We start from the raw sequence: 22,807 nt of genomic DNA on the forward strand, positions 1-22,807 counted from the left end.
CTCCACTTTGGAAAGAAATTACATTTCATGCTTCTCCAGGCAACTTCCAAGGAGTCATCAGCCCATGTGAGAAGCACGTCTGGTATTATATCTCTGTAACAAGATGCACAGCAGGCACTTTCAAGCATTTAAAATACTTGAATGTGCAAAGTTTCACAGTTGGTCACAAGTTCATAATAGCTATGTGCCTCTTTTATTGGGGAGATGCCATGCCATGTTGGGATTCCACAAGGCAGCAGGGCTCCCCCATTCTTTAAAATAGAGCAGCTCAAAAAACTCCTCTGGCAATTTTAACTAGGCAAGAATAGAAAACACCCCAGGCAGAGTGTGAGAGACCAATCTTGTAAACAGCAGGACAGCAAGGTGTAAACAAGAATGGAAAGAAAATATACAGCCTTTTAAGAAATCGTTGCTTTTGACAAGGACAATAAGATAGGAATAAATTCAGCCCCAAATAGCATGGAAAAACAAAAGCTCAGAGAAGTGTTAAATCACATGCCAGGTGGCTGCAGGAATTTGCAATGATCCATTCCAATCTGCCAACCCGTCCCTTTTGGCATCCGGCTGGATTTTACACAGGCTCTTCTTCCAGTTTTATGTGCTTGGAAGTTTTGAGGGGAGGGTGTTGTTTGGTTTTTTTCTGAACAAGCAGCAAACCCAGCATTTTCAAGACTCTCGCAACTTTCCTAAGTCACATGTTTTTTCTTCCTCTGACCCCACAAACAATGTTGTTTTGGAGAACCACAAACCACAATATTTCCATCTTTCATTTCACGGAACCATGTTCTTGCCTGACGTAAAAACATGTTCACATCCTTGTACTAAGTCTTAGTAAATGCATCATATGATCACTAGTGTCGTTAGAAGATTTCATGCAATAAAACTCCTGCATCTTCTACCCTTTCAATAATTCCACCAATTATTAAGCACTAAGCATGTACTCATACTCATGACCTGAAGATAACAGGAATGAACTGTCAGATCCCTGCTTGGAGGACCACATAGTCCAATGGAGGAGAGAGACTTAGAAATAAACAGCTACAATAAGGAAGGAAGCTACCTTTATCCCTCGAGCTGGAGAGTGATAATGTGCATGGGTTTATTAAACAAAAATTTAAAGAAGGTCATTATTTTGGATTAGGCTCCTGCACTAGGCCCCAACAGACCAGACCAAATCAAAATGGAGTCACTTGTGCTAAGTGCCACATCATCAAACTGAACTTTGAAATGGGCCAGTTTTCCAAAACTCAAGAGATTCATAGCAACAAATCAGAAGAGGCCCAGTTTACCTGAGCCAGCATAATAAAGAAGTCTCCTCTGTTTTAACTCTATAAGGAAAGTGATCTTTTTCAAGGTGGTCTTTGAAATGACTGATCTGCTTTTTGTTCCCTGTTTCTGCTTTCTTCAGCCTTTTACTGCCTATAAGCCCCCTCCTGTTGAGCCCATCAGAGCACCCATTCTATTTTATAGAATGAGATGGTGCCTGAGTCTAAAATCACAAGTAAAAGCCCAGTCAATTTTTCAACTAAATTTATTGTAATTTTGTCTTTTGACAGGTTCCACTCATACTTTTCAGCACTCCTCAGCAGGTTGCTTCCAAGAATTGATCAAAGGATGAAGTATCCATCCTGTGCAGGCACAGATACTGGACAACACTCAGTGCTTCCCATGAACCAAAGAAATGTCCTCCTGTGAAGCCCTCCAGCCTCCTGCACCTTCATCACTGCCTTGCTCCATACGCCTGTTCTCAGCCTCAGACTTCCACACTGCCTTGCTCAAGCTTATTGATGGCACAAGTGTCATGCTACTTACTGTGTACCAAGAATTGCATATAATTATCTCATATACTATCTCATATAATTATCTCATTGAATTTTCATAACCACCTCAGAACAGGCTTTGTTATCCCAGCGTTATTGATAAAGAAAATGAGCCTCTGAAATTTTCAGAAACTTGCCCAAGGTTAAACAACTAGTATAGAGAAACTGAGGCGAGAACCCAGGATTATGTGATTAGAACACCTCTTAAACAGTACATTCATCTTTCTCCATAGGCATGTTTAGTGTAACGTCCCTGCTAGGTTATTTACATCTTAAGAACAGAGATCAACATTTCCGTTTTTTAATAGTTCCTAGACAGGGTAGACCCATAGCAAGCAAAGCATGCATCTACCTATGTGATGTGATTTAAGGGAGGCTGGACAAGGATGGGTTAATCATGTCTCCACCATTGCCTATCATGGTGCCTAGAATTTCACCATTGGGAGGGCATTATTTTGGGCCTGAAGTCTTTCTAGTCTTCAGGATCACTCTCTGAGAACATGATTGCCCTAGGAGGAGCAATCCTACACTGAGACCTCAGTGAGAATAAAGATGTCAGAGAATGAGACACAGGAGAAATGCCCAGAAAGGAGCCTAGGGCCTCTGAGATGGGAAAAGTGGTCCTGAGAAGAGGATGGGAGGTTCTAGGACAGGTGTGTTCTAGGAAGTTTTGCTTGGCTGGCCCCATCTCTGTGGCCCTGAGCACAGGGCAGGGCAAATGGAAGGTATGTAAGTTTTTACTTGACTTGAGGAAACAGTGTTTTGATCCGATGTGAGAGGAGGAGGTATGAGGGATGGTGGCAGGTGGGCATCGAGTGCTGAGGTCACCAAGTACTGTGATGGCATAAAAGACAAGAAGGCAGGACCTTGCCCTCCAAGAGCTTATAGTGTCTGGAGAGAAAAAGTATCAATAGCAAACAATGGGGAAATAAGACAGGGATGACCAAATACAGAATACATATGTAATAGGAAATCCCAGGAAAGGAGAGCTTAGAATGAGAGGAGGTAATTTCAGGGACACAGGGTCCCAAGAATAGTACCAAATAAAGAGAAATAACAAACGAGTTGGTGAATGTCTGTCTTCCCAGACTGCCACAGCCACGTGCTACCTAGGCACTCCCTAACAAGGAAATCCAGTGTGGATTTAATCACTGTAATACAGAAAGGATGCTAGGATGGTCTAGAAACAAAATGGAAAGACAGATATAATGTACAAAGATACTATTTATAAAATGCATTACTTCAAAATAAACCCAGCTCTTTTGACAAAAAGATCTAGTGGTTGTTCTATTCACATAATAAATAGACCCAGAATTTTGGTAAAAGGTACGTGTACCAGATTTATATATTAAGATATGTGGCAAATATATCTAATAAAACCACTAAGCAAACCTAAATCCCTGGTGCAGCTCAGTTAAAACCATGAGAAAGAGCTCTGATGACCACTACAGGCCAATGACCTTGAGAAAACCTAAGACTTTCCATGAATTTAGCCCTGCTCAAGAATCATTTCGCTCTATGACCTTCCAGCTAAAGATAAATGCACTTGCTCTGAGCTTTCACTGAATGCCTCCTTCACAAACAGGAAAGGTTACTGCTATTTACACTAATCTACTTCCTATTTTCAAAAAAGTCCCCTTTATTTAATTCATACAAAGAAAACAACCCCAGGGAGGAAAGAAGGAAGCAGGTAAGCTCTGACCTTTATGTGCTAAATGAGTTATTTTACCAATAGCTACAGGTGATCATGTTCTCACAATGCTTAATAACAATCCTTTGTACCCTTTGGCACAAGAGGAACCAATAGCTACAGCCTCAGGCCTATTGTGAACGAGTAGAAAAAAGAAAAATACAGGCATGTAGAGACTTGGGGGAAAAAAAAAAAAAGCAGTGGGGAGAAGGAGGCCACAAGAAATCCTTCCTCTTGTGAATTTTTTTTTTTCTTTTTTATTTTTTTGAGACAGAATCTGACTCTGTTGCCCAGGTTGGAGTACAACGGCACGATCTCGGCTCACTGCAACCTCTGCCTCCTAGGTTCAAGTGATCCTCCCACTTCAGGCTCCCTAGTACCTGGGACTACAGGCATACGCCACCATGCCTGGCTAATTTTTGTATTTTCAGTAGAGACGGGGTTTCGCCATGTTGGCCAGGCCGGTCTCGAATTCCTGACCACAAGTGATCCGCCACCTCGGCCTCCCAAAGTGCTGGGATTACAGGTATGAGCCATGGCACCCAGCCCCTCTTGTGAGTTTATTAATTAAATGATTGCAATATATATTTCCTTTTCATTTCATCTTGGCTACTAATGAGCTGCGTTTCCACAGGTTACCTGCTTTCTTCATGGTGGCTGCATATCTGAGACATAAATAGCAAAGGTTTCTGCTTCAGTCCCCTAAGAGGTTTGTAGTAACCTCTCTGGATATTCATAGACACAGTGATGACATGATCCAAACCCACAATTAGACACAAGGTCTAATAAGGGATCTTGTGCTTTATTTCCAGATGCAAGCAGAAACTTGCACTTCAGATACCTAAATAGAAGGATTTCTGAGACAGTTTCGTGTTCTAAAGAACAATCAGGAAAAATAAATATTTTTGAGGTCCTAAAAATCTGGGTGGTGATTACAATGCTGGAGCCAAACGGCCATGCCAGTATTTTTGTAATTCATATTTTATAAGAAAGGATTCAGAACTCATAAAAAGAAACTAGTAGGGCCGGGCACGGTGGCTCACACCTGTAATCCCAGCACTTTGGGAGGCCGAGACGGGCGGATCACGAGGTCAGGAGATCGAGACCATCCTGGCTAAAACGGTGAAACCCCGTCTCTACTAAAAATACAAAAAAATTAGCTGGACGTGACGGCGGGCGCCTGTAGTCCCAGCTACACGGGAGGCTGAGGCAGGAGAATGGCGTGAACTCGGGAGGCGGAGCTTGCAGCGAGCCGAGATTGCACCACTGCACTCCAGCCTGGGCAACAGAGCGAGATTCCGTCTCAAAAAAAAAAAAAAAAAAAAAAGGAAGAAACTAGTGAAAAGAATTATTGAATACATTGAAAATATGAAATTTACAAACATCATGTAAAATATTAAAAAAACTAAACAGTATCATTGTATTAATAATTATTGGCAGGCAGAATTTTAAAAAATAAGCATTAAAAAAACTAAACAGTCTCAAAAATGAAAAAAATTAAGTCATGAAAAGTTGAAAATGAGATCATGTTATTTGAACTTTCATAAAATGAGTTATTAGGGTGCATAGACATTGGTGCTATGGAGTTGAGAACATATTTTTGTGCAAATTTCCTCACTAAAAAAGAGAAAGTATTAGTCAGGGAAATGATGATGTATTTATGAGCTGTCTCCAAATCTTTTTCTCCGACTCCTTCATCTTCAGATAATCCTAATTCTCACTTGATAACTTTGAGGAGTATTTAGAAGTATTTTTTAACAACTTTGTTGGGGGGAAGAGGTGAAATCTATTTATTTACCTAGAGCTATAGTTTGCTTGAAAGCAAGAAGCAGGCATTTCTGATTTGCCTCTCCTTTAGTTTGCTCATCTGTGGTGGAATCCCAATGCCCAGCCACATGTATCTGTTTTGTAACTCTCATATTGTAGTGGACACACCCTCAGGTGATCCCCACTGAGTCATGTCTTATGTAATCCCCTCCTACAGAGTGCAGGCACAACCTGTGACTTGCTTTTTAGCAAATGGAATATGGCATAGTCAATGCTTTCATTGAATATTTCACTGCCTTGGTGTCTCAGCAGGTTGCAATGGGAGTTGCTCCTGCAGAGGTTGAAGGCATAAGCTGTCATGTTGTGACAAGCCTGTGAGACGCCACGTGGGAAGAAGCTGTGGGCGATTCCTAGGACATGAGAGTGACCCAGGTGACTGCCAGAAATAAAGTGGGAACCTCAGTCCTACAATCTCAGCTGGATTCTGCCAACAGCTACGTGAGCTTAGAAGAAAAAAACCCAAGCTCCAGGCAAGAACACAGCACAGTCAAGACCTTGATGACACCTTTCCAAGACCCTAAGCAGAGGTCCAAGCTGTACTTAGACTCCTGACCCAAGAAGATGGAGCATAACAAACACACATTGTTTTAAGTCACTATATTTGTGGCAATTTGTTATGTAGCAATATACAACCAACACATGTCATAATCCACTTTGCACTCAAATAACAGCCATTCTTGAAAAAAAGTTCCGCTTTGCCAATTATTATTTTCTTCCTGCTGTTGACAATAACAGAAATATAGCAGAATGCTTTATACATATGTATACCTTTATTCAATTCAAAACTTGAATGCAGAATATCATTCTCCATCCGTGAGTCTTGAAACATAAATGAATTGGATTCAACATTTTTCAAAATATCAAAATAGTTTCATTTTGGTACTTAAAAATTGGAAGGTATACCCCCAAACCAGTTTTTGTTTGTTTGTTTGTTTTCATTTTTGTTGTTTTTGGTTTTGGTGTGTCTACTTAACTGTTTTGTTTTGTTTTGAGACAGAGTTTCGCTCTTGTTGCCCAGGCTGGAGTGCAATGGTGTGATCTTGGCTCACCACAACCTCCGCCTCCTGGATTCAAGCGATTCTCCTGCCTCAGCCTCCTGAGTAACTGGAATTACAGGCATGCGCCACCATGCCCGGCTAATTTTGTATTTTTAGTAGAGATGGGGCTTCTCCATGTTGGTCAGGCTGGTCTCGAACTCCCAAGCTCACATGATCCACCTGCCTCGGCCTCCCAAAGTGCTGGGATTATAGGCGTGAGCCACTGTGCCTGGCCTACTTAAGTGTTTTTTAAATAAATGTTTTATTTTCAAACAGTTTTAGATTTACAGAATTATAAAGATAATATAGAAAGTTCTTATATACCCCATACTCAGTTTTCCCAAATATTAACATCTTACATTAGCATGGAACATTTATCACATTCAATGAACCAATGTTGATACATTATTGTTAACTAAACTCCATACTTTAGTCAAACTTTCTTAGTTTTTACCTAATGTCTTATTTTTGGTCCAGGATCCCACATTACATTGAGTCATCATCTCTCCTTAGGCTTCTCTTGATTGTGACTATCTCTCAGACTTCAGTTGTTTCTGATGACCTTCACAGCTTTGAGGGGTACTGGTCAGATATTTTGTAGCATGTCACTCTATTAGAATTTGTCTTATGCTTTTCTCATGATTAGACTTAGATCAAGTATTTTGGAGAGGAAGATCACAAAGGCAAAGTGCTCTTCTCATCACATCATGTCAAGGGTACCTACTACCAGTGTGACCTGCCACTGCTGATGTTAACCTTAATCACCTGGCTTGAGATAGTGTTTGCTCGGGTTTCTCCATTGTGAAGTTACTTTTCCCCATCCCTTTCTTTACTATACTCTTTGAAAGAAAGTCATTCTGTGCAGCCCCCAGGGAGGGTTATGCTTTACCCTCTGAAAGGCAGAGTATCTTACATACATTATTTGGAATTCTTCCACATTATCTTCATTTATTTATTCAATCATGTATTTACATCAGTATAGATATGTATTTTGTGCTTTAAGTGATATCCTAATTCTAACTTTCTTTGCTCGAATTTTCCATCTTTGGACATTGAAAGTACTTTCGATTGAGTCCTGTATTCTTTTCACATACAACCATCATTGTGGATTTTTATTTTGTGCACTCCTTTACTTTATAGCACTACAAGATGCTCCAGGCTCATCTTGTATATTTTCTGCCACAGTCTTAAATCAGCCATTTCTCCAAGGAACCCTGGTTCATTTCATCGGAAAATAGTATTAGAAACGAAGGTATGGGAAATAGGTATGTATTGTTTGCTTCCAGACCAAACCAGTTTTTCAGTCTCTAAATATGGGATCTTGGAATGTCCCTATATTCTTAATTTATTTTAATGTATTTGACAAACATTTTTGCAGTGATTACCATGTGCCAGGCACTGTTTTAAGCACTTTGAAAATATTAACTCATTTAATCCTTGTAATAACCTCCTAACAACAAGATAGGTGGTATTAGTCCCATTTTGTGGACCAAAAAAACAAGAAACAGAGATATTTGGATATGTCCCATAGTCACCCAGATAGTAACCGACAGAGCTGAAACTGAACTCAAGTATCTGGATCCTGATTTGGAGCTAACCACATTGGAGTTAGATTTGGAGCTAATTCCTACATTGCCTTGCAGTGGTGAGGACTTTGCAGAGCTGTCACACAAATTGATGAATTAATTCACCCACACATTCATTCTCTAATACAAATCTGTTATGTTCCCATTAGGTGCCAGACTATCTGATATCTGTTAATTGGTGCTTAATGCCATTTGAGATACCTCTTGGAATATGACCCAATTTAACATAAAGGAGGAGACTATTGTAATGTGCCCCTTGAGAAGACTCTGGCAGCTGCCTGGGATGAAGATGTTATGTAAAAACTACTCCACTCAGTGGCTGCAAATATACTTTATTATGCTATAAGTAATATTCAAAGGTGATAGGCAGGCAGTACCTTATTTACTTCATTTCTATTTATTTATCATTTCCATAAATTTTTTAAAGGGTCTTTAGTATCTTTTATATATATGAAACTCCCATTCATTATGCTGCTATTCTTGATAAAACATTTGAACAGAATGGTCTCTTGTGAAAACCACTGAACAAAACTGAGATTTCTATTTATAGCTAAGAAGAAAATTTTAAATGTACACTTACTTTCTGACTGTCACCAATGAGTGGTCCCAGGAGACCAAAGTTGAGATAATCTGAAAGAAAACATGCAAAACAATAATGGTGAATGCAAATATCTTTAAGGAATCTTTGTCCTGAGGTCATTATCCCACCTATTTTAATGGCAGAACACTGGGAGACTGATGTCCCATGACATGGTTTATTACTTGTTAATAATGTGTTTTGGAAAAGAGAGTGCAGGTTAGGGTGGATGTGAGGTTCAGCAAAATGGACTCCCTGAGAAAAGAAAGCAGAGACTGAAACAATGGGGAACCTGGAATGGACTTCTTGTTAATATTTATAACTCCTTGGAAGAGGATATGAGAGTTAAGTAAAGGAATACTCAAGAATGTGGGCCTTCATTTTCAGTTCAGAGCAAGTACCAGATGAGCTGCCTTCTAGATATATCAAAGTTTAGGGATATCCAAAAAAGAATTATCCCACCAAATTAAGCTTCACAAAAGAAGGTTAAATAAATAAAATATTTAAATAAAATATTAAATAAAATATTTAAACAAAATATTTTCCAGACAAGCAAGTGCTAAGGGAATTCGTTACCACTAGACCAGCCTTATGAGAGATCCTTAAGGGAGTTCTAAACATGGAAACAAAAGAATGATACTTGCTATCACAAAAGTACTGTTAAGTACATAGCCCACAGACTCTATAAAACAACTACAAAATAGAAACTACAAAGCAACCAGCTAACAACTTATGATAGGATCAAAACCTTACATATCACTATTACTTGAATGCCAATGGTTTAAATGCTCGCACTTAAAAGGCACAGAGTGGCAAGTTGGATAAAAGAATGAGGCCCAATTGTCTGCTGTCTTCAAGAGACCCATAGGCTCAAAGTAAAGGGTTGGAGAAAGATCTACCATGCAAACAGAAAACCAAATGAAAAAAAGCAGGAGTTGCTGTTCTTTTATCAGATAAAACAGATTTTAAACCAACAACAGTGAAAAAGGACAAAGAAGGGTATTACATAATGATAAAAAGTTCAATTAAAGAAGACTTAACTATCCTAAATATATATGCACCCAACATCAGAGCACCCAGATTCACAAAACAAGTACTTCTAGACCTACAAAAAGACTCACACAGTCACACAATAATAGTAGGGAGCTTTAACACCCCATTGACAGATCATCAAGGCAGAAAACTAATAAAGAATTTCTGGACTTAAATTTGACACTTGACCAATGAGAACTAACAGACATCTACAGAATACTCCATCCATCAAGTATAGAATATATATTCTTCTCACCTGCACATGAAACATACTCTAAGATTAACCACATGCTCAACTGTAAAGCAAGTCTCAATAAATTCAAAAATATCAAAATCAAAACCATACTCTTAGACTATAGTGCAATAAAAATAGAAATAAACTCCAAGATCTCTCAAAATTGAAAAATTACATGAAAATTAAACAACTTGCTTCTGAGTGACTTTTAGTAAACAATAAAATTAAGGCAGAAATCAAGAAATTCTTTGAAATAAATGAAAGCAGAGATACAACATACCAATATCACTGGGATGCTGCAAAAGCAGAGGAAAGTTATAGCAGTAAATGCCTACCTCAAAAATTTAAAAAGATCTCAAATTAGCAGTCTAACATTAAACCTAGAGGATCTAGAAAAACAAGAGCAAAGTAACCACAAAGCTAGCAGAAGAAAATAAAATCAGAGCAAAAATGAACAAAGTTGAGACCCAAAAATTCATATGAAGAAGCAACAAAACTAAAAGCTGGTTCTTTGAAAGGATAAACAAGATTGATGGACCATTAGCTAGATTAATGAAGAAAAAAAGAGAAGATACAAATAAGCACAGTCACAAATGACAAAGGTGATATTGCAATGAATCCCACAGAAATACAAAAGATCCTCAGAAACTATTAGGAACAATTCTATGCATGCAAACTAGAAAATTTAGAGAAAATGAGTAAATTCCTGGAAACACACAACCTCCTAAGGCTGATTAGAAGGAAATTGAAACCCTTAACAGACCAGCATCAAGTTCTAAACTTGAAGCAGTAATTTTAAAAAAACCCTGTTAATCAAAAAAACCTCAGGACTAGATGGATTCACAGCCAAATTCTACCAGATGTACAAAGAAGAGCTGGTACCAATTTTACGGAAACTATTCCAAATAATAGAGGAGAAAGAACTCCTCCCTAACTCATTCTACAAAGCCAGCATCACTCTGATACCAAAACCGGGCAAAGACACAACAACAAAAAAAGAAAACTACTGGCTAATATCTCTGATAAACAAAGAAGCAAAAATTCTCAACAAAATACTAGCAGACTAAATCCAATAGCACATCAAAAAGTTAATTCACCATGATCAAGCAGGCTTCATTCCTAGGGTGCAAGGTTCGCTCAACATATGCAAATCAATAAATTTGATTCACCACATAAACACAATTAAAAGCAAAAACCATATGATCATCTTGATAAACACAAAAAGTTTTTGATAAAATCCAACACCTCTTCATGAAAAAAACCCTCAAGAAACTAGGCATGGAAAGAACATACCTCAAAATTTAAGAGCCATGTATGGTAAACCAACAGCCAATATCACACTAAAGGGGCAAAAACTAGAAGCCTTACCCTTAAGAACTGGAAAAAGACAAGTATGCCCACTCTCACCACCCCTATTCGGTCTATTAATAATACTGGAAGTCCTAGACAGAGCAATCAGGCAAGAGGAAGAACTAAAAGGCATCCAAATAGGAAAAGAAGAAATCAAACTGTCTCTCCTCACAGAGAATATGATTCTATACCTAGAAAACCCTAAAGACTCTGTCCAAAGACTCCTGCAACTGATAAACTTCTTCAGTAAAGTTTCAGGATACAAAATCAATGTACAAAAATCAGTCACATTTCTATACACTAACAATATTCAAGCTGAGGGCCAAATCAAGAACACAATCCCATTTACAATAGCCACACACATGCATACACACACACACACACACACACACACACACACACACATACCTAGGAAAACATCTAACCAAGGAAGTGAAAGATCTCTACAAGGAAAACTACATGACATTGCCAAAAGATACCTAAGATGACACAAACAAATGCTAAAACATTCCATGCTCATGAATCAGAAGGATCAATGTTGTTAAATTGGCCACATTACCCAAAGCAACCCAGAGATTCGATGCTATTCGTATCAAACCACCAACATCATTTTTCATAGAACAAGAAATGAAATTAATATAGAACCAAATTCTATAATTCTAAAATTTATATAGAACCAAAAAGGAACCCAAATAGCCAAAGCAATCCTAAGCAAAAAGAACAAAGCTGGAGGCATCACGTTATCTGACTTCAAACTATACTATACGACTACAGTCACCAAAACAGCATGGTACTGGTGCAAAAACAGACACATAGACCAATGGAACAGAATAGAGAACACAGAAAATAAAGCTGCACACATACAACCATCTGATCTTCAACAAAGTCAACAAAAATAAGCATCACGGAAAGGACTTCCTATTCAAAAAATGGTGCTGGGATAGCTGGCTAGCCACATGCAAAACAATGAAACCGAACCTCTACCTTTCATCATATAAAAAAATTAACTCAAGATGGATGAAAGATTTAGATGTAAGACCTCAAACTATAAGAATCCTAGAAGAAAACCTAGAAAACATTATTCTGGACATCGGCCTTGGAAAAGAATTTATGACTAGGCCCTGAAAAGCAATTGCAACAAAAACAAAAATTGATAAAATGAGAACTAGTTAAACTAAAGAGCTTCTGCACAGCAAAAGAAACTATCAACAGAGTAAACAGACAATCTACAGAATGGAAGAAAATATTTGCAAACTATGCATCCAACAAAGGTCTAATATCCAGAATCTATAAGGAGCTTAAACTCAGCAGGCAAGCAAAAAATAAAAGAATTTTTAAAAAGCAAAAAAATGTGGACACATCCCACAAGAAAACTACAAGCAGCCAACAAACATGCAAAAATGCTTCAAATCACCAATGATCAGAGAAATGCAAATCAAAACCACAATGGGACACCATCTCACACCAGTCAGAATGGCTATTATTTAAAAGTCAAAAAACTTTTTAATAAACTTTTTGGGGCTACAAAGAAAAGGGAATGCTTACACACTGTTGGTGGGAATATAGAGTAGTTCAACCCCTGTAGAAAAGCAGTTTGGGGCTGGGCATGGTGGCTCATGCCTGTAGCCCCAGCACTTCGGGAGGCCAAAGTGGACGGATCACTTGAGCCCAGGAGTTCAAGACCAGCCTGAACAAGATGACAAAACTCCACCTCTACAAAAAATACAAAAATTAGCTGAGTGTGGTGGTGCATGCCTGTAGTCCCAACTGTTTGGGAGGCTGAAGTGGGAAGATCACTTGAGCCCAGGAGGTCCAGGCTATAGTGAGACATGATTGTGCCACTGCACTCCAGCCCGAGTGAAAGAGTGAGACCTTGTCTCAAGAGGAAAAAAAAAAGAAAACAGTCTGGAGATTTCATAAAGAAATATTCTTTAAGAATTAAAAACTTTAAGAAAATTCTTAAAACAGAACTACCATTTCACCCAGCAATCCCATTACTGAGTATATATTGAAAAGAAAATAAATTATTCTACAAAAAGACACATGAACTCACATATTCATCGCAACAGTATTCACAACAGCAAAGACATGGAATCAAACCTAGGTGCCCATCAATGGTGAATTAGACTAAAAAATATGTGGCACATATATACCATGGAATACTATGCAGCCATAAAAAGAATGAAAGCATGTTCATTGCAGCAACATGGATAAAGCTGGAGTCCATTATTCTAAGTGAATTAACACAGGAGCAGAAAACCAAATATCACATCTTCTCACTTATAAGTGTGAGCTAAACATTGGTACACATGGACATAAAAATGGGAACAACAGACACCAGGGACTACTAGAGGAGAGAGGGAGAAATGGGGGAAGAGTTGAAGGACTAACCACTGGGTACTATGTTCAGTACCTGAGTGACAGAATTATTGATACCCCGAACCTCAGCATCATGCAATATACCAGGTAACAAACCTGCACATATACCTACTGAATCTAAAATAAAAGTTGGAAAAAAAGGAACTAGCAGACGCAGTCCATGTAATGTGACAATAGGAAATGACAATAAAATGAGTCAATAAATAGGAATATTATATTGGTTAGATTCATAGGGAAGGAAAGTATCAAAAGAACTGCCTGTGAAAGGACTAACTCAGCATGTCTGATTGAGAAGGCTTCAAGGAAGTGGGTGTGATCTACTGGATCCCATTACTACTGGGCACAAGGAAGGAGTAGTCTCTCAGATTTTGTGTCTGACGTAAAATGTGCATTTAAGTACCTCTGAGAGTGCCAGTCTAGACAATCTAATTAGTCTGTCAAGTGCAGTTTCAAAGCTATTAAGAGGACCAAAGCCCTCTTCAGAAATCTGTAAAAAAAAAATCTCAAATTATATTATTGAATTCTTAAATATCAAAGTATCACTTTTATTGGGAATAAAATATCAATAAATGTGCAATTGTTTGGATTTCTAAAATTCCTCCTTTTTTATTAAAAAATTAATTGTAATAATCAAAGAAGAAAAGGTATTCCAACTGACATGTTAGGAAAACATTAGAAAACATGTAACCAATTTCTGTATATTTGGTGATGTACCAATAACTACAAATGCACCTCAGTCAATACACCAAAGACTCATATTCATCTAAGCACTTAATGGAGAATTGAATACTGTTAAAGGAGAAATCAGGATTTTACCAAAGAGTTAAAAAAGGTGTCCCTCTGAACATAGACTAGAAGTGGTATACGTCAGTGGTAAGGACTTCATGTAAGTTATTGAACCTTGGAATGTTCCACAGATTATAACTATTACTCTATTTCTAGCTCCAACAATCTAAGAATTCTTATCTAAGACAGATTCTTAATTTTTTCCTTACTCATAATAACCTGTACATTTTAATAATATAGATACTATGGAAGATGTTTGGTTTAATAAAATGTAATCTTTCCAAGTATGATTTTTTAACTGAAAAAAATCTGTGAAATAATTTTTATGTATATTCCTTCATCTCAAAGTTATATTGTTGACACCCAAACATAATACAACTTGAAAAGTACTTTTTTTGTTGTTTTTTTTGAGACAAGAATCTCCCTCTGTTGCCCAGGCTGAAGTGCAGTGGCACAATCTCAGCTCACTGCAACCTCTGCCTCCAGGATTCAAGCAATGCTCCTGCCTCAGCCTCTAAGATCTGAAAACATGTCAAAGTGAATTTAAAGTGTTTTATGATTTAAAATATAATTAACTCAATTTTAGATTTTGAGATTTTACTTTAAAAATGGTGTCTCTGGAAATGATGATGCTTCATGCAAAAAAAAAAAAAGTGCTTGGTTAAATGACAAGATAAATAAATGAGTGGTGACTAGTGCTGACCTATGAGAGAACCCTGACAGATTTCTGTAGCATCAGAATGGACAGCCCATTAAATACCAAGCTACTAGATGATGTGTAAGACAACTGGATGAGACCAAGAGAAGAAAAAATCTATCTTCTACGTTATTGGACACATTTCATTGACCTGCTCACAGAAGCACATTGAAACACACCCTATCTTACCTATTTGTTCTCAGCAATTAATGAGAAAATAGTGAAGGTGGGATTGAAAGAGCAGGAACATGTAGGAGTACAAGGATAATAACGACAGAGTATGTATTTCATTCTTCATATAATAGCTGCTTTCATTAAAATATATATGCAAAAAAAAAAATTCTACAGATTGCTGCCATGGCTTGAATTTCTGTGTCTTTACAAAATTGGTGTTGAAACGTAGTATCTCCAGTACAATACAGTTGTGCCCCATTATCCACAGGAAATATACATTCCAAGAACCCCAAGGGGATGCCTAAAACCTCAAATAGTACTGAATCTGATACATACTATGTTTTCTACATATGCTATGTTTTTCTTCTATACATACATACATACCTATGATAAGGTTTAATTTAGAAATTATACACAGCAAGAGATTAACCACAACCAATAATAAAATAGAATAACTGTAACACTATATTATATTAAAAATCACATGAATGTGATTTTTGTATTGTATTAAAAATCACGTGAATGTGGTCTCTATTTCTCTCTCTCTCTCTCAGAATATCTCCTTGTACTGTACCTAGGAAAGTGAAACTATGGACAAGGAGGGACTACTGTAGTATTAAAGGTGGGGCTTTAAGTGGATGATTACATCATGAGGGCTCATCCCTCATGAATGGAATTAAGGTTCCTATAAAAGAGGGCCTCACACAGCATTTGGCCCTTTTGCCCTTTTGTGTCCCTTTCACCAAGTGAGGAAACAAGAAGAAGCGCCATGTTGAGGCAGACAGCAGCTCTCACCAGACATTTGCTGGCATCTTGATCTTGGACTTCCCAGAAGTCCAGAACCACAAAAACAAGTTTCTGTACTTTATAAATTACCCAGTTGTGAGTATTTTGTTATAGCAGCATGAAAAGACTAAGACAACTACACATTTATCTTGCTAATCTATCTCACTCCTGGAAGGCAAGGAGGTAAGACAGAAAGAGCACAGAAATGAAAGTCTAGGGTCTAACCCCACCTTGGCCACTTATTGGCAGATAAGTGACCTTGGAGCAGTCACTCACTATCACTAGCTCTCTATACACAGAAAATGATGTGTAACTGCTGTCAAGTCCCTTCCAGTTCCGACATCCATCCCAAATTAGTCCTAACTTTTCCTTTAAGATCTCTATCAAGGAATGTATGGCTTATGAATAAACAAATACATGTAGCTGGCCAACTTTGCTTTCTCAGTAGCCTGGAGAGAATCCTTTTGTAATAGTGATAATGGTTACAATACTTTATACATATTGGTTTAATTTCAAGGTTTTTTTAAAGGGACTTTGTACATAATTACATTTTTAAAAATAAGTTCTTTCTCTTATATTTAGTGCTGGGATTCTATTTACATTATTAAAGGTATTGACTGGCATCCCATTTTTCCCTGTGTTTCAGATAGAATATGTAACATGGAATATTTGAGCTTGACTATTTTAAAGACTTTATTAACAAATTTATCAGGGCTGATAATGTTATTGGAAAGATAGTTTTTTTAATTTCAACTTTTATTATAGATTAAAGGATACATGTGCAGATTTGCTACATGGGTAAATTGTGTGATGCTGAGGCTCGGACTCCCAACAATCCCATCATCCAGGCCATAAGCAGAGTACCCAATAGGTGGTTCTTCGGCCTAAGCCTCCCAACCTCTTTCCCCATCCACTGATCCCCAGGGTCTATTGTTCCCATCTTTACCATCATATGTATTCTTGCATCCTCAGAGATATGAAACTCTGAGAACATTTAGATAAAAATGGCTTTGAAAAGTTCTAATATTATATAAAGATACTATATAGTCACCAATACCATTTAGCCATTATTTCTAACCATGCTATCAGTCAGCCATATCATCCATTCATGCTAATGGTGAATGAAATGGTTTCTGGTCTCTCAGCACTGGTATCTAATCTTTCACTCAAAACATGGCATTTTCATTGAGCAGTACAGTATATTCTGACAAGTGCTTGAAAATAGAGTCAACAGCACTTCACATTTAGTCTTAATTCGATTTAACAAGTTTGGCAATTTGCAGTTCAGAATTCAACCCTAACTTTCCTCAGGAAATGGAAAAGGCTTAGTATTCATTCATCTGGAAAAAAATCTACCATGCTCCAAATCATAACTAAACTGGAAGCAGATGATATTCATCCTCTCAGGGGCATTTAGCATAAACTAAATATACACACAACACAGCTGACCATTTATAAACACAGTTACCATCGGGACCAGAGAGCTGTGTCAATGGCCTTGCATTCATTGGCCTGCAGTGAAAAACCAGAGATCCTGCTAAGATGGAGGCCAATGTCTGAACAGCATGCAATCCACACTGCTCCATTTTACACAAATGTCGAAAAAATATTTTAAAGCATTCCATTGTCTTGTCTACTTTTAGACTGAGTCCTTAAATGAGGATTCATCTAGTTCTTTTCATTTTCATAAACATAGACATTAAATATAGATTTAAGAGGATTCAGGCTTCCTTAAAGGACCCTCATTATTGCCACTCTCCTGAGGTTCCTTCAGATGCTGTGATTCATTCCGATGTCGATTCTGTGATTCAGTTGTGAGGGATGAATATTTTCCTTATTTATATCTCAGAGTTGGTCTTAAATTCAGAAAGCATGTATGACAAAAGAAAAAAAAAAATAACACAAAGAAACAAATCTCATTCCAGAGAAGAGAGATTGGCTAAATGAGGGTTAAATCAATCAGCCAGTCAAAAACATTACAGAGTATCCAAGAGGGCAGAGCCCAGGCATAATTCTCCCTTCTGTCCACGTCACCTGCAATGCTCCCCTTGGAAGAGTGGCTGGGTGCTTCACATGCAGAAAAATACAGACACCTGATAGCCAGACTATAAGGGGTGCATTTATCCATTCATTCAACAAACATTTATTCAGCATCCACCAAGGGGCAGGGGTAGGGTACTTTAAGGTGCTCGCTCCAGAAGGCAGAAGCCAGCTAGCCGCTATGGCAGACAAGTAAGAATAAAGTAACAAAATGTGATCAGTTGAAGGATAGACACATATAAACATGAATAACCAATGTGAGCAATACCCCCTCACACTCTACACTCATTCCCCATCTCATTAGCACTTGGCTCATTAGTACCATTGCCACTTCGGGTTATATATTTATTTATTTACTTATTTATGGCTGTCTGTCTCACAGTCACATTATTTATATGTTAAATAGATATATAACATCAAGTGGCAATGGTGCCAATGACATGTCCTTGAGGGCATGGGATTTCTTTGGGTCATTGAGCTAAACCAGCCCCCAGAACAGAACCCCATACCCAATAGGTATTCAATAAATATGCCATAAATACGTTCCTATAAAAGAAGCTTCACACAGCATTTGACAAATGAATGTATGAGCGAATCAACATTATAGAGGTCATTCAAAAGAAGGAATGATTGACTGGAAAGACAGGAGGAAATGATGCTGGGCTATGATTAAAGGCAATTAAATGTTGATAAGAAAGAAGCTGAAAAATCAGGCAAGAGATGTTCACTGGGCAGGTCCTCGGGAGCCCCTTGCAATGGGTCTATGGAATTCAGGCAGTTGTGTCTACCCAGTGTCCTGTCCTTGTGGAACTGTCTTCCCAGCTCCATGCGGCTTTGGCGGGGCAACCAATCCCAGACTTCAACTCCTCTGACCACAGGGGAGAGCCCCAGCCCACTGCAGTCTGTCTGATTCTCCCTCCCGGGCATTTAAATCTGCAGCCAACAAGAACAAGAGCACTGGCAGCAGAGCCATCTGCAGTGGCAGGACCTTGGAAAGATGGCTCATGAATTCCTGCTTCTGGCACCCCCCGTTCCCCTGGTTCTCGTCTTTCCCGAGGCCTGTTTGGTCAGCTCTTCCCTCAGTTCTTTAAGCTATTAATAGCCCTCCAATAAACTTTTCTTTTCTGGCTCCAGTAGCCTCAGTTTATTTCTGTTGATTACATGCTAAGCTTTCTACAACCACAGGGGCTGATTAGAAGATAATTGTGGCTTGGAAGGACTCAGAAATAAATTTCTATTTGACACTAACCATGCACAGGTACTGAGCTAAGCTCTTTACATGAATTATCCAATTTAATCTCCAGAACCATCTCTATTAGTGACTATTTCCATTTTAAATAAGTTTAAAAATTTAACTTCTTTAACTCAACTTAAAGAAGTTAAATAATATGTCCATGCTGACGATCTACCAGGTGGCAGAGCCAGCACTTGGCTTCAAAGACTACAGTCTTAACAACTTCCCGCCACTCTTCTCCCCACTTAGGCTCACTGAACTCCTGGGAAACACAAGTGTTAGCATGTCATAAACAACTAGAAATGCCACTTGTATCATGGCCAGGTAGGGTTAGGGTTAGGGATAAGGAGGTGGTGAGTCTCCCTAGGGAATGAGTGGAGTTAAGGGAAGTGGCACTAGTTTCTGTGGCCACTTTCCTGGAATGCTCTTCTCACGTTCTGAATTGTGTTACGGGTTATTATTTTTTGTTCCTATACCATACAAAGAAATTAGAACAGTCGCTGTCCTATCGAGAAGAGCTAAAACAGGTGCCTGAAACAAGTGGCCCCAAAGTCTCTCTTCAATTAACAGACACTGGCCCTGTTCTCCTGTGGCTTCCTCCTTCACTCTGAGTATTGCTGGTTTGCAGTCACTTCCCACCTGGGACCAGATCCCAGCAAGTCTATTTACCCACTAGCATGATCCTCACCTTGCTGTCCTCTGTCATCCACCCTCATGCCTCCTCCCATCTCATTTTACCTCTTCACCAGTTTATTATTCATTCATTATCAGTCATTCAGAAAACATCTGAGGGCCTGAATGTGTCAAGCTCTGTGCCAGGCACCAGGAGTGTCCCACCAACAGAAGAGCAAAGTCCCCGCTCTGGTGGAGCATACGGTCTAGATGGGGGGACAGACGGAATACAAGTAAACAAACGTATCCATACAACAAGCCTGCACTGTTGTCAGGGAGCTGCGGCAGAGAAGTCAGACCTGAGATGCAGCGTAGCAGAGAAGGGTCTGCGTGTGATGAAGGTGTCTGAGCAAGGATCTGCTAAGTGGAGGAGTTAAGGGTAAGAAGGAGCCAACCTTGCCAAGAGTCAGGAAGGGCAGTCTAAGCAGAGGGAACAGCCTGTGCAAAGGCCCCGAGATGGGAAATGGTGTGGCATGGTTCAACATCCCAGCAGTGGGTACAGAAGAAGGTGGCATGAGATGAGGCCCACTGAGGCAAGAAGTGGAAAAATCAGGCAAGAGAAGATTGCTGGGCAGGTCCTCAGGAGCCCCTTGCAATGGGTCTATGGAATCCAGGCAGCTGTGTCTACCCAGTGTCCTGTCCTTGTGGAAGTGTCCTCCCAGCTCCATGTGGCTTTGGTGGGGCAACTAATCCCAGACTTCAGCTGCTCTGACCACAGGGGAGAGCCCAGCCCAAGCCAAAGTCAGGGCCTGGGTGGAGTGTGGGTTTTATTCTCAGTGCAACCTGTTCTCCTATTACTCTCAGGGAAAAATATTTTTTAAAAACCTAAAAATAACAGAGGAGAAAATATTTTTAACAAATATTTTCACGTCTATTTAATGCCTAAATGACTGATGAAGTGCTAAACTCTTACAACATTGGAAATCTGTCAGGATTGCAATTTGAATGACAAGCCAGGAACTAACTGAAAAATGATCTTGCAAAAAGCCTCACACAGCAACTGTTTTATGAGTCCTTAACAGAACTTAACAACTAATTAAGATTGTCCAATCTCTCAACGATCCTGCAACGTAGAGATTATGATGCTCATCTTCTAGGAAATTGAAGCTTGAAAAGTTCCCACAGCTAACCCTGTAGAAGAACTGGGATTTATAGCCAGGCTTGTCCCACTCCAAATTTAGTCTTAACTATTATGCTGTACCTTCCCCAAATTCTATTAATTTAGTACAATACCATCTTATTTGACTAATAGTACCGAAAAACAATGTATGCTACAGAAGTAAGCCTCTTGGACCACGGAGATCCTGTTAAAATGAAACCTTTAAAACATATACCTCTTTGGATGATAATCTTTCCAAATTTCTGCCTTTTATATACCAGCTCCACACATTAACCATTATGAACATCAGAGATTCCATGATGCTGCCCTCAGGTACTTTGAAGTGCAAATACCTGCTCGCTTCTAAACCAAATGGGCTCAGGCTATGGACACTTTTTTTTTTTTTTTTTTTTTTTTTCATTTTCTGTGTTTTATTTTTTTCCTTTCTCTTCAATAACTTTCAGGAGTTTTTCTTTTTTTCTTTATTGATCTCCTGTTTATTCATTTTCAGGACTTCTTACGACTTTCAGCGTGCTTGCCTCTTGCAACTTTTCCCTAAACGTTAATGCTCTAGTTGTTCTTTAGATTGAGAAACATGATGATTTAGCATTTTGCATTTGTTAGCATTTTTAGTGAAAGATGAATAAAGAGAAACTGAGTCAACAATATTAAATACAAAAACACTGCACTGTGAAATATACTGTACTGGAAGGACTGGCTTGAAAGGGAGGCGTGCAGGGTGTCAGGGGAGGTGAGGGGTGAGCCTGAATGGTGCGGGGAGGCCAGATCAGGTAGAGACAGTGTTATCTAGAAGGCCTTTCAAGTGGGCAGCTCAGAACTCAGGACACACTCTTTTATGGGTATTCCCATATTATGTGATAGTCGGGCTGTCAAATCATTCTATAAAATCTTATTTAATCCCTTGTATACATAAAATGTTTTCCCCTCGATTCTATGAGAATGTGAGTAGGAGCAAGAAATCAAGAACCCAGGTGAATGTTGCAAAGTTCTAGCCCCTAAAGAAGGGGAAGAAGAAGGAGGAGGAGGAGGAGGAACTGAGGGAGGGAAGGAGGCAGGGAGGGAGGCAAGGAGGGAGGGAGGGAGGGAGGAAGGAAGAAAAGAAGGAAGGAAGAGAGGAAGGAAGGAAGAGAGGGAAGGAAGGGAGGAAGGAAGGAGGGAAGGAGGCGGGGGAAGGAGAGGGAGGGAAGGGGAAGAAAGAAGGAAGGAAGGGAGAGAAGGAGGCATGGAGGGAGGGAGAAGAAGGATATGGATGGATGACAACAACAATGAATGAAAATGAATGGAAATGAAATGAAATGAAAATGAAAATAGAATGAGGAGAATGATGGAGGAAGGAGGGGAGGAGGGAAATGAAAGAGGGAGGAAGGAGGAGGGAGAATGAGGAGGAGGAAGGAGGGAGGAGGAAGGAGGGAGGGGAAGGAGGAAGAAGGAAGGAAGGAGGGAATGGAAGGAAGGAAGGGAAGGAAGGAAGGAAGGAAGGAAGGAAGGAAGGAAGAAGGGAAGGAAGACGGGTGGAAGGAAGAAGGAAGGAAAGAAGGAAGGAAGGGAAGGTGGAGGAAGGAAGGAAGGAAGGAAGGAAGGGAAGGAGGAATGGATCTGGAGTGGACGGCATTCTGGGGATGAGGGCAGATCCAGGCTTGGGTCTCGAGCTAGTCACAAATACAGACTTCTTTATTAAAAATACAAATTATGTCTTGTAATCCCAGTACTTTGGGAGGCCTAGGCGGGCAGATCACTTGAGGTCAGATGCTCGAGACCAGCCTGG

At 39.2% G+C, this 22,807-nt stretch overlaps 1 protein-coding gene across 5 annotated transcripts in view; it reads right to left on the reverse strand.

Moving 5' to 3' along the window:
- NCALD (neurocalcin delta) overlaps positions 1–22,807 on the reverse strand; it is a 433,033-nt gene that overhangs the window by 216,660 nt on the left and 193,566 nt on the right. For all 5 annotated transcript variants that reach the window (XM_031650082.1, XM_031650081.1, XM_017962203.3 and 2 more), the window contains one exon: positions 8,541–8,590. The gene's annotated coding sequence lies outside the window, so the exon portion shown is untranslated. The remainder of the gene's footprint in view (positions 1–8,540; positions 8,591–22,807) is intronic.

The sequence above is a fragment of the Papio anubis genome, chromosome 8, assembly GCF_008728515.1.
Source record: "Papio anubis isolate 15944 chromosome 8, Panubis1.0, whole genome shotgun sequence".
NCBI lineage: Eukaryota > Metazoa > Chordata > Mammalia > Primates > Cercopithecidae > Papio > Papio anubis.